We start from the raw sequence: 14222 nt of genomic DNA, 5'->3' as shown, positions 1-14222 counted from the left end.
ATTCATTCTTTCTTTGCTTCTTCTGCATTTTGGTTGTGTAGGTAATATGTTTGATAGTTTAGATCATCAACTTCTATTTCATAAACAATTACTAGTCCAATTTCTTTTGGGTATGTATCAGTATCTCAACGGGTGCATGGGAATACTGGTTTTGACAAGTGTTTGCATCTTAACATGTCCAAAAAAAAAAAAAAAAAAAAAAATTTAGGCATATTCCTATATTTTATGTGAAATTTACACTTTTACTCCCTAAATAAAATGTTGTTGGTTGCTAAATAAACAAAGCAAGACTTTTACTCTCTATAGGCATAGGGAAACCCGAGTTATCAATGGACAAGGAAAAAAAATCCAGTGGTCAAAGGAAGTAATTCTGATCCAAAAGGTCACGAAAAAGAGAAAGAGGGTCTTATTTTGTTGAGTCTGTTGACTGAACAAAATAAGGAGAAAGACTAAAAGAGGGACTTAATATTTTTTATAAGTTCATGCATGTATGATGCATGAGGCGTCATATATATATATATATATATATATTACCATTTGTGAAAAAAAAAATGAAGAATGTGTTTGGATATTTGAATCTAAATTTGTATTTTAAAGTGATGAATTTAAAATGCCTAAATTTCAAAGGATTAGATTGTGCCACGTAGTCATCACACTGACATATCCATTGGGAAAAGTTGATCCACATGGTTCGTTTGGAATAGTTGCTTAGTTTTTACATACTTGGCATGAGCTGATTTTGACTACAGTTTATGAGGGTCATTTCTATACGCTTCTTGTGTTAATATATACTAGTGTTTAACCTGCGCAATGCGCGGGATCATTTTATGGTTTAGGCTCACCTTTACATCACTCATACCATAAAACTCCTTTGATAGGTTTGACCTTTGTGTTGCATGTAAGACATGCAAAATTAATACCCCATCTGTTGTTATCATTAACAATCTTGGCTTTGCATGTCACCAATTAATTTGATCTATCTGTGATAAAATTGTATATATGTTAACATTATGCTATTCCTTTTTATTTATTTAACAGATTAACAGCTTTCCTAATACTTGAACAACTTGGACTTCAAAAAAGGAAAAAAGTAAGACCAAGCACAATAGATTAATAGGTTTCCTGATATTTAGTTTTCCAAAAGTTGGCAATCTCTCGTAATGGTTTGCATTTTGATTTTCTCAACTCCAAATATTTGCCTTGTTCATGGCCTTTAGTTGTTATTTGTATAATATAAACCTAAAAGGTCAACAATCAAGCTCAATACTTAAAATTAGGACTTAGATTCATTACTTGAAATTAGAAGCTTTTTAATGTAGCAGCTATAAAAATGCATACTCAGCATTCTCAATTTTCATCAATCTTGTATTCCCAAAATAAGGCTGCACTAAACAGTGCGGCAATCTAACAGAGACAAATGAATTACAATTTACAATTATAACTGAATTCAAAATTAGAATCACATATATTACAAAACTTAAATTCATGTTGATATAAGAATCTTAGGATGCTTAGATTACAAAACCATAGCCTAAATACAGAAATTTAAATCTCTCATAATCTGAAATAAAACAGAAAACTAAGTAAATAAGAAAAGGGTATAAGGAATAGAACTTGGTGCATAATTCTTAAACATTTTTTATGCATCCAAGTCTTCTATTTTAGCAACTATTTTTCTATTATGTAAGAAAGTTATCCATCCAATCCTTTAGGAGGTCCTTTTGGCATAATTTCCTTTGTGACTTTTGAAATGTCAAAGTTGATGTAGAGCTTTGTTGCCCATGTGAATGACAGTCAATAGTTACCTACAAATTTTTTTAATCAATTAGGCATTAACATTTGTCATGTTTTCATTTAAAGTATATGAGAATAATATCTAATAATATTTAAAAGAAACACCCAGACGATCAAATAGTTAAACTTAGAGGTGAGAAAAACATAACTTTCATTTCACAAAAATGATATAACTCTCATGCTCAACACATATTGCAAAGTTCAAAACCACATCTATATTTCATGCCCAATTGACAAAACACAAAGTAGTAAGGCACAGATTAATTAAGTTTAAATATAACTTAAGAAACCAAAATGCTCTAAAACAGAAAATGTAGTGAGCTCAAGTATAAGCGAAATCTGGTTTTCACTTATGCTTTACCCAAGGATTTCTATGGGTAATAGTGATCTGTGCAATTATTCTCTTTGGACTATGATATATCTACTCCCTTTAATTTAATTTAACTTGGCATGATGTTTCTATGGATAATAGTGATCTATGCAACATCTAGCTGAGCTGGTTTTTGGTTTGCACAACATGTGAAACCAAAAAATTACATCTCTTAACCATTAGAACAGAGATTGCAAACTATTTTTCATGTTGCATCAAATGCTGTAGCCTTACTTCCTACTTTTAAAGTCCTACAATAGAAGGTAAGATCCAATTCATGTCTAGTGGAATTTCAAGTGCATTGTATCATGCGTGTGATCTGTAACTGGTGTTCACTATTCTTAGTGAAAATGCAAAGAGGGCAGTCCATATAATTGCAGCCATTATTTCCGATTGCTCAAAAAAAAAAAAAAAAAAAGCATAGCAATTTTAAATTGCAGTAGAGAAAGATGAAAGAAATACTGCAAACGAAGCCTAAGAAAACGTTGAAAATATGGGTTGAATTGTAAAAGGTAATGCAACAGTTCAGTGAAAATTTAAATATGAAAATGAAGGTTTGGACCACGACTAATCAAACCTTGATTCTCCATTTGTTAGTGGTTCATGTACAGCCCAGAATTCAGATAGCTACAAAATCTATCAATAAGTAAAATTATTTTAGTAATAGGAGGGGGTAAAAATAAGTTGGTTCCAAAAAATAATTAGTGGAGTACAGAGCAAAAAATGATGATATAAATACCAAGAAGTGTTTTGCTAGCAAACAAAGAAACCACATCAAGTGTCAAATTCACTTTTTGGAAACTGGAAAAAAACGAATGAAATGTTATTGTCCTAAAAACACTAATGAAATGGTAAAATTAACAAATAAAATAGTAAATATATTGAAGTGGGTGATAGCTAGTGGCTAGAACACGTGAGCCACACGTGGAGTTGGAGCAATCCAGCAAATTGTAACGTGAAAAAAGAAACCTTCGACTTAGAGATTCATAAGTAAAATACTGTAAAAGGGACAAAGAAGTAAGGACGAAGAAGAAGAAGAAAAAGAAGAAGAAGGGAAGAAAACCAGACTAAATAGTGAGTCTAGATGCCATATACTAAGGAGTCAGAGAGAGAGACCAAGAAATGGGTCTTCTTTCATGGTCAACTCCAACTCTCCAATGTAAGTTTGTTCAAATTTTTTTTTTATATACATCCTAGTTTTTTTGAATGCCCATTTAATATAAGAAAATTCTTCCTAAGTCCAGCAAAAACCAATGTGGCATGATCCAAGTTGGGGGAGAAAAGGAACTCTTGTGTTAGAGCTGTGAAATTATAGATCATAACAAAAAACTTTCATTATAATATAACTTTGTCAATAATATTGGTTAATAAGGTGGGTCTGAGGATCTGAATTATAACACATGAAATCAAGTCAAACAAAGAAATTAAATTAACTTGCATTGTGTACATAACTAATAAAAAATTCGTCTCTTCCCTCAAAAAAAAAAAAAAAAAAACTAATAAAAAATTCAAACAGAACAACAAATCATGCATAGTCCTAAAACACAGAACAAAGGATAAGGATTTTCCTAGACTCAAACATGCATGTGGTATAAACTTATAGTAAGCATTTAGCAAATAAGAAGCAGCACAATTTAACCCCCCACCCCACTCATATTTTATATGATAATGATATAAATCATATAATAGGTACATTCAAAACAGGATTGGCAGGGTGAAAATTCATCAGTTATAGATGTCTCATTCAAACATGGTTTCTTCATGTGGGTTTGGTAGCAACAAAAAAAGGAAACCATTTAGGCAATAAACATAAAGATAAAAGAAGTTAAAAAAAAAAAAGTAGGAAAACTATGAACATTAATCTCATGAGCTATTCCTTTCTGTAGATACCATGGTACTATAACCTAATATACACTATACAAATCACATGCATGAACTAATTAAAATATCGCTTGTCAATCCCTAGCAAATATAGGAAAAACCATGGGACTGCAGTATCATTCTTAATGAACAAAACATGCAACCCACATGATTTTTTTTAAACTGTGATGAGAATTTGTAAAGAATAAAACATGTTAGCCATGCGAGTTCTTCAACACCACATTATCTTAAAAGCGAAGTTTAAATTTGAGTCAATTGATGTTTTATAAAAACAAATACCCTAAACAAAATTAAATCTAACACAAATACCCAAAATAAAATAAATCTCTTAAAGCAACTATTTGATTCTAACCAAAAGACTTTAGTTCAAACGGATTCCAACCCAAATTCTAGACTTTAAAGCCGAATTTGTTATTTTTATTTAAAAGCTTTACTTGCCAATGGGTGGGAATACTCTGTTTCCTCTTTCTCGCTGTCCATCTCTTCGTCTTTGTGCGTGACTTACAGTTACCAACTTTCTCTTAATGTTGATTCTAAATGTTTCGGTTTCTTTATATGTAAACAGCAAAAGGTTGTCAGTCATAAGGTTTAAGCAAAAACAATCAAAGCAAAATAATCAAAATACCTTAATCTCAGCCAAATACGTATAGCAAAAACAATCCCAAGCCTAAATAATATTTAACGCCAATTTCTTTCTCAAAAAGTAAAAAATGTTTTACAAAATCGAAACTTGCTGATAGCTAGTCAGCGAGAGACCGGATGAATCATGATTGTGGAAGGCCAGAATGGCGGTAATGGCAGTCCTCAAATGTTTCTCTCTCTGCCTTATGATCTCTATCAATCGCTGTTTTTGGAATCTAAATATCTACCAAAACATTCAAAAACCTAAAATCAAAATTAAAAGTAGGATTGGATTCTAACCCAAAATATAAATCCAACAAAAGAAAATTTGGGGAATCCTTCTTGACCTTTCAGTTTCAGTCGAATCTCCACTGCGCCGCAAATTTTTTTTTTTGTCTCCTTCCCTTTCTCTGTATCGCTACGAACTCTGCTTGGTTCCTCTATCTTCGTATCCCTTAATCAAAACCAAATCTGACCCAAAATACCAATCTAAATCATAATTAACACCCAATTGATTCTCCAAATAAAAACCCAAAACCCTAAATTTTTAAATTTAAAACAGAACTTACCAGTAGTGATTCCGATGGTCGGGTAGCGAGTGGAGGCTTACGGTGATGGCAGAAAATCTAACAGGAAGTGAGAGACATCTTTTCATTCTTGATTGCAAACTGCAGTTTTTGATCTCTCGATCTCTCTCTCCTTCTCCGTTCTCTGCCTCTCTATTTTTCTGTCTCACTTTTCTCTCGGTGTCTCTTTCTCCTTTCTCCGTGTAGCAATCTTTCTTTTCTTTTTTTTGTCTTAACCGGTTAGTTTTATTTTATAGCAAGAGGGCTTCAAACAGTAGTGAAAAATTATAATTTATCGCTTTTAAACGGTGTTATAGCGTTATGAAAGAATATAATGTATCGCTTTTTAAAGTTACACGTGTCTGAATTTTAGGTAGGGACTTTTTCTATTTGTCATTATCTCCTTAAATCTAGGAACTCATTTTCTCTCAGCTTCTGCTTTTATATATACTAGCCTCTGACCACGTGCTCAGATGCTTTTCTATTTTTTGAGTAAATATTAATAATTTGCATTTATTATAATTTGGAATTTTTACTTGAAGTGAGTTTTCTAGATTTGAGGAGTTTTAAAACTAATAAAAGAGTAATTCTATTTTGTAGGGAGTTAGAGAGTAAAAGTAGGAATTTAAATTAACGTAAAAGTAGGAGTTTATTAGAAGCAAGAAGGCATTTCAACGTAAAAAAAGCAATAACTAACTTTCTTTTGTCAATTTACTATTTTAGCCTCATTTTTAAGTTATTGGTTAATTAATTTAGGGGTATTTTTGACAGGAAAAAAAGCAATAACTAACTTTCTGAATCCTCTTAATATATACAGATTTCTTTTGTCAATTTACTATTTTAGCCTAATTTTTAAGTTGTTTGTTAATTAATTTAGGGGTATTTTTGACAGAAAAAAAAGTAATAACTAACTTTCTGAATCCTCTTAATATATACATTTTAAGTTATTGGTTAATTAATTTAGGGGTATTTTTGACAGGAAAAAAAGCAATAACTAACTTTCTGAATCCTCTTAATATATACAGATTTCTTTTGTCAATTTACTATTTTTGCCTAATTTTTAAGTTGTTTGTTAATTAGTTTAGGGGTATTTTTGACAGAAAAAAAAAGTAATAACTAACTTTCTGAATCCTCTTAATATATACAGATATATATTGAATATAGATATAGATATAGATAGTGGTAGTCTCATCAAGACAATTGTTTTACTCAAGTGATACTTTTATCTTCACAATTTTTATTTTTTTTTATTTTTTATTTTGGTAGGAACTATGAAGAAGCATAAAAATAACCAGACGGTTATAATCATTACTTTGACATTTTATTCTTTTGCCATTTAGTTACATCTAAAATTGAGAAAGAGACTTGGAGCTTTATTAGCATGCAAAATCCCAAAACAATTCCCCTTTATTAGGTCAAAGTTATTGGTTAAGTAAAATATTAGACAATATGAAAATACACTATTGGTCTATAAAATATCTTAGACCCCACAATGCTCGACAAATAAACTCCTAAAAAGAATCCCTCTCCTTATTTAAAATTCTAACTCTAGCTATGGCATTGTAGCTAGCATCTATTGCAGGCCCTTTAGTCTCATTTGCACGCAATGACCCTTGGTTGCCATGATTGTTCAATTTAGGAGTCTCATTTGCACGCAATGACCCTTGGTTGCCATGATTGTTCAATTTAGGACTTTTATATTAAATTTATTTTGTTTTGAATTGGGAAGACCTTGTTTCTAAAGGACTTGGTTTGGATTTGTATTAGCTCATCAATTTTTTGATTTGGTAATACTGATGCCACATCACTTAAAAAAATCACATTATTATTGTTTGTTGTGAAATTTTAAAGTACTTGCAAATATATGAACCGTACCAAAGTATAGTTTGAAAAGAATGAGATCGAACCCACAGGAATATGAATGAACATAGGAAAATTAATTAAAACTTAACCAAATTAATCCTAATCTAGTTTAATAAAAATTAATTGTTTTGAAATTAAAATAAACTAAGCATATAATTAAACAAAGCAAAAATGTGATATAAAATAGTAAAAAGATGTAAACAAACAATAAAAATGAATTAAGGTTTTGGAATCCGCCTTGTAAGTCATATCAGCATATATTTATGATCATTAATTTTTCCCAACCCACTGCATGTTAATCTAAAAATTAATCTTGCTATCACGGAAAATATTCTCATTAAAATCTCTATTTAATATTCTAAAGTATGCTCTTATTCGTTTCTTAGGTATAAAATCAAATCATCAATTGTATTTGTCGGCAAACAAATCACAAAAGATATCCAATTTTATAATCAAACAATTATAAAACCAAACATTAGATTAATTAAGATAAATCCAAAATTATGAGAAAAACATGATTGAACTCATATTAAGAAACCTATCTTAGTTAATTGTAATGAAGTAAGAACAATTTAAATCATTAAACAACAACTATTGTACAGAAAATCAAATCACATAAATAACACTAACAATCCTTTAGAAGGATTCATCCTTAACCTTAATTGAAAATTTAGTTACTCATAATAGTTGACAAAAAAACACAAAAACAAAATACTAAGTGATGACGTCGAAAATTGTCACCAATGGGTCACACCGTACTCGCGACTCGAAGCGAACCTGCACGACAGAAACAATCGAAAGGAGTCCTTCAGAGAGCACCGGTGTGGTGCCGGCCAAAAGCTCTCCGACGGTCAAGTTAGAATTCTTCTATTTTACTTAGAGCGTTAGAGAGGGTCAATTAAAGCGTACCTCGATTTCTGAGGGTGGTAGGCCTTTTTATAGTGACAAAGGGTTGACTTTTCTTCTTGGTTTCCAAATCTTTCCCATGTGGGATTCTAATACAAATTCCTCTAAGCGTGGTGAGCAAGGATTTCCATTTTTGGATCTTAAGGCTTTTCTAGGCGATATGGACTTCGGATCATGGGCCCTTACTGCGTCTGTCAGCAATGGGCCTTCAAAGTGCAGGGGATCATCTTTATACAGACCCAGCAGTTCTGACCCGTCAGGCCCATTAAGGTAGGCCCATTAAGGTAAGCCCATCAAGCTCTATATTTTACCATCTTCAGTTGCCCCCTTCACCCCAATGGTCCGTCGCCTTTTAGGTCAAAGGATCAATGGGGTGACGATTCTAACGTATGGGTATGACGGGTATTTTATGACGGAGTGAAATCTGGGGGACAAAAGAAGGTTTCTAGTTTAGTCACAACTGGCTGACGGATTTATGCAAGATAAGATGACGATTCTAGATGGATCAACCCGTCAGAGGAAGATTCATCAAGTTGACGGTTACATGATGGGCATAAATCTGTTGGTGCGTACTGACAGGTTGTCAGCATTTATTAAGCATGCCACGTGTCACTCTCTGAATGGCCGTTGTATAGGATCGAAGCGTCGCTTCGTCTTCCGTGCATCTCCTATATATATAAGGCGTCTCACTCTCTCATTTCTTCAATTTTCAATCAGAAATCGTTTGTCAGAGCGAAGCCGTCAACCTTGTCAGAACAATCCGTCGAGGACGAGAATCTACTGATTACACCAACCGTCACCTCTCCTCTGCTAAGTGTGGTAAGTACTTCTAATACTATAGTCAAGTTACATTTCCATCCATGCATTGTTGTTAGGCTTTCCATACTCGTCAATACTTTCAAACCCGTCGGTCTTAGGTTTCATCGTCAATTGTAGGAAATGTCTAGTGCGTCAAGTAACTAGTCGGTGGTTCGTGATGGGACGGAATACGAGGATGTATACCCGTCCGGTCATAAAGACCAAGAGAGCCCCTGCGAAGATAGGAGTCCATTTGCCTCTTCTTCATCCTCAACAAATGAGGATGTGGAGATAGTTGAAATAGAGGGTTCAGAGGACGACGGGGATCAAGCACTGGAGTCCGTTGTAGGTGCTGATGGACTAAGGCAGTTCATCATGTTGCCAGAGTGGACGGTTCATAGGTTTACATCCGTCATCCGGGAGAAACATTTCAGCACTTTCAGAACCAACTTCCAAATCCCAGATTACGTTTCTATCCGTCTGCCATATGCGTCGGAGAAGTGTTACTATGAAGGGGTAGACGGTGTCGGAGTGTACGAGCAGGCATTGAAGGCTGGACTTCGATTCCCGCTTTCTACACTTCATAGGGAACTCTTGCATTATCTGGGGTTGTCCGTCACCCAGATATCCCCTAACGCCTGGAGGGTCTTCATAGCCATAGAGATTCTTTACGGTGCAATGTCGGATGGGGAAAGGCAACTGACGGTCCGTGAATTTCTTCACTGTTACCGTCCAGACGAGATTTCTGGATCAAGGGGGATGTATAGTTTTGCTAGTCGGAGCCCCTTGTTGAAGGTGATCTTTGAGACCCCAGACTCAAATAGAGACTGGAAGAGTCGCTACTTCTTCCTGGAGGGTGACAGATGGATGAGCCATCCAGGGAAGACGGAGTACATGCCCGTCGACACAACCTGGGCAGTGATAAATCAATCGTGTATGCATCCGTCTTAATTTTGTAATGCTTTTTGTATCCGTCCGTTTTTATGTGTATATCTTGATCGTCTTTCTCTGCAGGTTGACGGCGCCCACAAGTCAGCCTTGAGGAATTTAGTTTCCTTGAAAAGGTTTGCAGAAAAACTACGCCGGAGGAAAGGACTTGGGCTAAGTTAGTGAACCCGAGGACCATACATTGGTACTGCGACGGTCCTGAGCCCACCCAAGAGGCGATTAGATACGACGAGCGAGTTCACAGACGTAAGCCCGTCGATTTTACTTTGCCATTTAACTGAATTTACTTAGTTTTAATTTCATCCGTCATAACTTGCAGAGATGGAAGACGCAAAAAGGAGAGCTTTGATCAAAACTCAAGCCGTCAAGAAGAGGGAATCCGGCGAGGTGGTACCTAGGGTGTCGGCTTCAGCCCCTAAGAGGAAACCGACATCAAAATCCGACCGTCCATTTAAGCAACCAAAGGTCTCTCTTGAACCTGTGGTTGGTTTAATGGCTGAGGGTAACAAGACCGTCACCCCAGCTAAGTAGGGGACGGGTAAAGGATTGATGACGGCCCTAGACGGTAAGCAAGAGAGACCTCCTTCCCTTCTCCGCGACGACTCCAAGTATGCGTTGGAGAAGCTGTCGTCCATCATCACGGCGGAAGACTATGAAGATCTTGGAAACCACTCGACGGAGGCTATGGGGGAGACGGGCCTCTTTGCCGTTGCTCAGGTTGGTTATGTCCGTCAAATAAGTTTGTTTTTCTTTTCCGTTGTTATTTACATTATGCAACGGGCTCTTTTCTTGTTTGCAGTCCTTGGTCATGATGAAGGGACTACTGGACCGGTATCTCAACCGTGAGAGTACCTTGGACCGGGTGCGCGCCAAGGCGGAGCAGACGGAGGAAGAGCTCGAACAACTCCATAAATGGAGGTCCAAGATGGAGAAGAAGCTGGAGCTCTCTGAGAAGGCAAGGAAGGAGCTAGAGGAGAAGACGGTTGCTGCATTGACGGTCATTGAGAAGAAGGAGGCGGAGATTAAAGAACTCAAGGAAGAGATCCGTCATGTGAAGGAGGTAGCCGTCGAGGAGTACCGCAGCTCAGAGTCCTGCTTGGGCGAGCTGTCAGATTCTTTCCTTCAAGGCTTTGATGATTCTCTTCGTCAGGTCAAGCAGGCCTATCCAGAGTTGGATTTATCAATGGTCAAACTTGAGGACCAAGCCCAGACTTCTTCCCTCCCCGTCGCCTCAGAAAATACGGAGGACCTCTTTGGTGGAGACGCTGCTCAAGGAGACAGAGAGTCCGTCCCGTCGAAGGATGTCCAAGTTGCTTTGGGGCTTTTGGCTTAATGTTCATATATGCTTTCTATCATTGTTTGGTACTTTGTTTAAAGGTCCTTCCTCCTTCTTGAGGAAGGATTTTTGTGAGAATATTTGTTTATCTGTGATACTCCGTCCACATTGCAGACTTGTTATCTTGTGTTGATTGAGAATTTACATCCGTGAGGATTTTCCGTCTATTTTTAGAGGTTCATTATGAGGACCCGTCCACTTTGTGGCGTTATACATCACTTTTTAAATGTAATGCCTATTTAATGGTCTTGTAAAAAATTTTAACGTAGTCAGTGGTCCGTCCACTTCGCTTGCATGTTCTTCCATTATCTCCGTCCACCTTGTGGACTTGAGTTATCATCCCTGTAGAACGTCATCATCCCTGTGGGATGGCCCGTCGTCCTTGTGGACTTTATTTTATGTCCGTCCATTTAAGGACTCACAGTGATCGTCCTTGTAGGACGATCCGTCCGTCTTGTGGACTTTCGATTGTATCCGTCCACCTTGTGGACTTGAGTCATCATCCCTGTGGGATGATCCATCCATCTTGTGGACTTTGGCTACTATCCTTGTAGGATGATCCGTCCGTCTTGTGGACTTTATTTTGGGTTTGTCCATTTTATGGACTGACAGTGATCGTCCTTGTAGGGTGATCCGTCCATCTTGTGGACTTTATTTTGGGTCTGTCCATTTTATGGACTGACAGTGATCGTCCTTGTAGGGTGATCCGTCCATCTTGTGGACATTTTGTGTCCGTCAATTTTGTGGATTGAGGGCGATCGTCCTTGTAGGGCGATCCGTCCATCTTGTGGACTGCATTTGTATCCGTCCATCTTGTGGACTTTATTTAGTTTCCGTTAATTCTGTAGACAATTATAATGACATCCAAGTAGAAGATCAAAGTAATATCTGATTATAGAAATGCGTAAAGGAAAAAGTGCCTGTCCCCTTTGGGCTTAAAAAAGGGCACAACAAAATTGTAGCAAAAAAGACAGTTAAAAGAGAAACTTATAAAAAGCTCAAACAAAAACTGGTTGCCGTGTCACTACTACTGGTAGTATTTCCTCAAATGCTCGGCATTCCATGGATGTGGCAGCTTCTCTCCATCTGTTGTCTTCAGGTGGTACGTTCCTTTCCTTTTCCATGACGTAACTCTATAAGGTCCTTCCCAGTTGGGGTCGAGTTTTCCCTGTGCAGGGTCTTTAGTTGCACCCATGACCTTCCTGAGTACGAGGTCTCCAACTTGGAAGTTTCTGTGTCGGACCCGGGTGTTGTAATGTCTGGACATGCGATCCTTGTACCTAGCGATCCTTTGCTCCGCCACCGACCTAACCTCATCTATCAGGTCCAGCTGTAGCCTCAGGGATTCGTCATTCCTGCATTCGTCATGGTTGTGAACCCTGTAACTTGTGAGTCCAACTTCTGCTGGGATGACCGCCTCGCTCCCGTATGTCAGTCGAAATGGCGTCTCTCCTGTTGGAGTCCTCGCCGTTGTCCTGTATGCCCATAGTATGCTCGGCAATTCTTCGGGCCATATGCCCTTTGCCCCCTCGAGCCGAGTCTTGATAATCTTTAACAGGGATCGGTTCGTGACTTCAACCTGGCCATTAGCCTGAGGATGGGCGGGTGATGAGTAGTGGTTTTTTACTCCTAGATGAGTGCAGAAATCCCGGAAGTGGCCGTTGTCGAATTGCCTCCCGTTATCTGAGACAAGAACTCTTGGAATACCGAACCTGCATACGATGCACCGCCAGACAAAACTTCTAATGTTTTTTTCTGTAATGGTGGCCAAGGCTTCCGCCTCTACCCATTTTGTGAAGTAGTCAATACCCACTACCAAGAACTTCAGCTGCCTTACCGCCGTTGGGAAAGGTCCCATGATATCTAGTCCCCACTGAGCGAACGGCCATGGAGCCGTTATAGGGGTTAGCTCCTCAGCTGGTTGTCCGATGAAATTGCTGAACCTTTGGCATTTGTCGCAGCTTTTAACGTAAGACTCGGCATCCTTCTGCATGGTTGGCCAGTAATACCCAGCTCGTACCAATTTGTGCACTAACGAGCGCGATCCGGAATGGTTCCCGCATATTCCTTCGTGTACTTCCCTCATTACGTAGTCTGCCTCTTCAACCCCGAGACATCTTAGATAAGGACGGGAGAAACCTCTCTTGTAAAGAATGTCTTTTATCAAGACGAACCTTGCCGCTTGGACTTTTAGCTTTCTCGCTGCCTCCTTCTCTTCTGGCAATATCCCGTCCTTTAAGTATGAAGTTATCTGCGTAGTCCAGTTTCTTTCGGAGCGTATCTCCTGCATGTTGTCGGGGTCTATTAGTGGAAAGATTTGAACAAAGGAAAGTACATTACCCGGTGTCATCATATGTTCTGCTGAAGCGGCTTTGGCTAGCCGATCGGCGAGCTCATTTTCTCCCCTGGGGATCTGGACGAACATTGCTTTTAACCCGTCGACTCTCGCCCTTACTTGATCAAGATATCTCTTCAACCTTTCCCCTTTGCATTCGTAATCTCCGTTTACTTGATTGGTCACGACTTGAGAGTCGCAATACACGACCACACTTTCAGCTCCGGCGGCTTTGGCTAGGTCGAGTCCTGCTGCCACCGCTTCGTATCCTGCTTCATTGTTGGTAATGGGGAAGTCGAGACGGACCATACATTCAATCTTGTCTCCTTCAGGTGACAGCAATACTATGCCGGCTCCTCCAACTCGCTTATTGGATGATCCGTCGGTGTAGATGTTCCACTGGGGAGGTTCTTCTGCCCCCTTGTCCTCGTCACGCGTAAACTCTGCTATGAAGTCGGCTACAGCTTGTCCTTTAATGGCCACACGTGGACGGTACCTGATGTCAAACTCACTCAATTCTATTGCCCACAGCGTCAGTCGACCTGCGGCTTCAGGATTACTCAGTGCCCTTCGCAAGGGCTTGTCGGTCATTACGTTCACGGTATGGGCTTGAAAGTAGGGCTTGAGCTTGCGAGCCGCCGTGACCAACGCAAAAGCGAGTTTCTCCATAGGTTGGTATCTTTCCTCGGCACCACGGAGCGCCCGGCTGGCGTAGTACACGGGCTTCTGTGCCCTGTCCTCCTCTCTGATTAAGGCCGCGCTGACGGCCACCGGGGAGACAGCCAAATAGAGGAAGAGTTCTTC

General features: G+C 38.3%; 2 protein-coding genes and 2 long non-coding RNA genes across 13 annotated transcripts in view; 2 read left to right on the top strand and 2 right to left on the bottom strand.

Moving 5' to 3' along the window:
* LOC126725517 (receptor-like protein EIX2) overlaps window positions 1-14222 on the top strand; it is a 92277-nt gene that overhangs the window by 3129 nt on the left and 74926 nt on the right. The window lies entirely within an intron of this gene.
* The window catches only part of LOC126725522 (uncharacterized), an 88368-nt gene that overhangs the window by 2028 nt on the left and 72118 nt on the right, over window positions 1-14222 (bottom strand). The gene's annotated exons all lie outside the window — the stretch shown is intronic.
* Window positions 1-14222, top strand: part of LOC126725516 (regulator of telomere elongation helicase 1 homolog) — a 117708-nt gene that overhangs the window by 37205 nt on the left and 66281 nt on the right. The gene's annotated exons all lie outside the window — the stretch shown is intronic.
* On the bottom strand, window positions 1443-5476 carry LOC126725520 (uncharacterized). 5 transcript variants are annotated; one of them, XR_007655481.1, is made up of 4 exons: window positions 5236-5473; window positions 4671-5137; window positions 4480-4594; window positions 1443-1805 (listed from the first exon to the last, which is right to left on the bottom strand). It is a non-coding gene; the product is annotated as an uncharacterized LOC126725520 (long non-coding RNA). The 5 variants fall into 5 exon arrangements; XR_007655480.1 differs by having other exon boundaries at window positions 4480-4930; window positions 5014-5137; window positions 5236-5472; XR_007655478.1 differs by having other exon boundaries at window positions 4480-4910; window positions 5014-5137; window positions 5236-5472.

This window comes from Quercus robur, chromosome 5, assembly GCF_932294415.1.
Source record: "Quercus robur chromosome 5, dhQueRobu3.1, whole genome shotgun sequence".
Classification (NCBI taxonomy): domain Eukaryota; kingdom Viridiplantae; phylum Streptophyta; class Magnoliopsida; order Fagales; family Fagaceae; genus Quercus; species Quercus robur.
The sequence above is the reverse complement of the archived record's forward strand: the minus strand, read 5'-3'. Positions and strand labels throughout refer to the sequence as shown.